Here is a 3,115-nt window from a genome sequence, read left to right as displayed (position 1 = left end):
TATATAGGTCAAATAGAATCTCAGCAATTTGAAAATTTGAACCACATATCTGGTCTGGCCAACCTGTAAATAATTCATATTGGTTCATAAGATGATTAGCGTTGCTTTTTACAATGAGCTCAAAATAGCGTTAAAGCTTTTAGAAGATTTAATCTTCGACCATCGACATAACCCTTTAACGTATACCCTCCCCAAGTGATAGCCCTGTGGAGTTCATCTTTTGTCTTATGCCTGTCTCATATATTGTTCTTCCTCATCGCCTCACAACTATCAACACCAGCATCACAATGATCCACTGTTTATGTCTTGTAAATCCGACGGTACGTGCGAATACGCGCACAGCTATAGCGACCAGCAGGAACGTAAGCCGGACGCTGCCGTTGTTCTCTGACTTCAGCGATCCCAGTTATTAACTAAACAATGCTTGTTGCCTGCGATTGTTCATGCTTTAGTCGCTGCTACTGCTGCTGCCATCGCCCACGCTACTAGGATCCTTTTATCGTTTAGCGGGAGATACACACGGCTGCGAGTTCCAGGCGAAACAGGCACGGCCTTCTTGTCTGCTGGGGCACATGACACACAGGGACATTTTTCACGCTTATCTCGTATGTGCTTCTTTCTTTCGTCGTTCAGTGAGCCAGTAGTCGTCGTTGTAGGATGTTGCGTTGACGTGTATCGTCCTGCCGTTGTTTATTGTGCTGCTTCTACCAGTCGTTTTCCGCTGTTCCCCTTGACTCCGTCACCTGCGCTGTGCCAAGCTTTTCCGTTCCCTGATCCGTTGATGCATTTGCAGATGGCGCAACTAGCGACCGCGCGGGGTCAGTTGGGCCAACGTAACTAATGGGGCAAGGGGAAGTCAGTAGTGTCACAGCTGGCGTGTGCAGCCATTAACGTTCGCGAACAAGGTCCTCCAAGCAGACTCCTCGACGGGTTCACCGCGGATCGAAAGGGCATCTTTCGTTTCTATCTTACCAAACATTTAGGTGTTCACCTGGAACAATGCACCGGGGAATCAGACAGAGAAAAGAGCAAACTGTTTTAGAGACGAAAACAAACATCGCGACTCAGTCGACTGATCTAGCAACGCAGCACACAATCATGCCACAACAATAGAATGCTAACAAATAGACGTCTTCTTATATATCATCTGGAAGTATCAATGTCAGTTAGAGCGTCTAAAATTATAATAATAATATATATTATCACTATATCTTTTTAGATTAGATCGAAGACATTATCTGCATGGGATGGCACCAAGTAAATGGATAGAAATTACTAGACCACGATTAGCGAGCGAGTAGCGCGTGTTTTTTAGTCAGATTTAATAACACGATCCGCAGTCAATGTAGACACAAGCTCCGAGACCCTCCGACACTAAGCTGTGAAAAAGAAATGCGAAGGTAACGGGCAGTTCAGGCTTTTTTTATTTGGACGCATTTGTTTTTGCGCGTAAACTTTTCATAAACACCATGCTTCTACTGTTTAAATGATTTTGTCGAGTACAGGTTTGGGCCGTTTGAAAGTGTTGGTAAGTGCAAATCTTGAACACTTTCATTGGAATTGAGCGGTCGAATTAGAACACTTACCTGAAGACCTGAAGATGAAAGTTGGTCGAAATGCTCTAAAACAACGAAATATCAAATGCATTTAGACGGATATGTAACATAAATATGAAGCTAAATGATCTGACTTGTTTATTTATCCATACACAAGTCATTTACGTGTACCACTTTGGCTTGTTTAGTCGAACATTGTCTACATACAGGGTAATCTAAATGCGGCACGACCGCATAGAGCATTATTACAGCTTACCATGAGTGTGAAGAGAAACAACCATCTCGTTATTGTCCTGTTACTGGGTCTACTCCGAATCCTACTACTTAAGCGTGAAAGGATGGCCTAAAAAGACGTGTTTCAGCCACACGACCGTCCTTAACCATTTTACATTTTTTGGATTTATAGAGGATACATGACATAATTACTTACTAGATCAAAAAAGGTGCGGTGCTTTGGAAATGTCTCTCTTAATAAACGAGCGCGGAAGTTTTCTTTCCGTATATATATATATATATATATATACATATATATATATACATATATATATATATATATATATATATATATATATATATATAAACAAAGAATATTGACCAACGTTTTATTTTGGTAACTTTAGGAAGATGATATTATCAATCGAAAGGCAGATCGACGCAAGAGATACCGACTGCATACTCTCAATTTGTTATTTCTAATGTTAAACATATATCCGAGCATTTCTACTGCATGGTAGCATATTTTTTGAATATATGTTTATCCAGCTCATATGCTGCCACAAATGGTCATGGGCGATTCAAAGCAATTTGTTAGAAATTAAATCAGCGAGAAAAATTACCTGCCATGTTAGTAATACCTGTACGCATTTCCACGACTGAATACGGAAATCACTATTGCTTACATTGAATTTGTCTTTCATTATACGTATAGATTTGTACACGCATTGATTAGACCAAGATACAATGTTAATTTTCGCCTGATACTTTCAATAGCAGCGCCAAAAAGTATGGCCAAAACAAAATTGTACCCCTGATCTTAGGCAAGCTTTCTTTTTCGTGGTAGAAAATGACGATAGCCAACACAATTATGTCACATTGAAGTTTAACCAGCGACTTGGAAGCCGCTTATTGCGTTTAACCTATGACTTCCTCATCCGTCAAGTTTACTCCAAAAGAAGGAGTCTGCATTGGAAGGTTATCACCAGGCAGCCGAGTGAAGCTCTCAAAAGTTATCGGGAACACTTTTCTTCTAAGTAAATAAACGCGGCCGCTCAACTATGTTTCCTTATGCAAGCACTGGTAGTCATCGAGTTTGCTAGAACTTCCTTCAGCCCGAGTCGGGTCGAGTAGGATAAAGGCTGGTGGTGATACCGAGGTAATTGTTTTTACAGCCAGCAGTCTTTTTGTAGATTTCAGAAGATGCGAATTCGCGCTATCAATAGTACGACTAATTCGTGAGGCACCGACCTGAAGTTCGATTGGTTCCCTCCACTTCAGTATAATCCACTGAAACAGAAAGTATCGACGTCGAAAACATAAATTCTCGGCACCGGACCACTCAG

General features: G+C 41.1%; 1 long non-coding RNA gene across 1 annotated transcript; it reads right to left on the bottom strand.

Moving 5' to 3' along the window:
• Positions 1–147: 147 nt before the first annotated feature.
• Positions 148–1,976, bottom strand: LOC111247340 (uncharacterized). The gene is made up of 3 exons (XR_002672093.2): positions 1,813–1,976; positions 1,587–1,621; positions 148–991 (listed from the first exon to the last, which is right to left on the bottom strand). It is a non-coding gene; the product is annotated as an uncharacterized LOC111247340 (long non-coding RNA).
• Between the last annotated feature and the right edge of the window lie 1,139 nt (positions 1,977–3,115).

The sequence above is a fragment of the Varroa destructor genome, unplaced genomic scaffold (genome assembly GCF_002443255.2).
Source record: "Varroa destructor unplaced genomic scaffold, Vdes_3.0 BEIS01000003.1, whole genome shotgun sequence".
NCBI classification, from domain to species: domain Eukaryota; kingdom Metazoa; phylum Arthropoda; class Arachnida; order Mesostigmata; family Varroidae; genus Varroa; species Varroa destructor.
The sequence above is the reverse complement of the archived record's forward strand: the minus strand, read 5'-3'. Positions and strand labels throughout refer to the sequence as shown.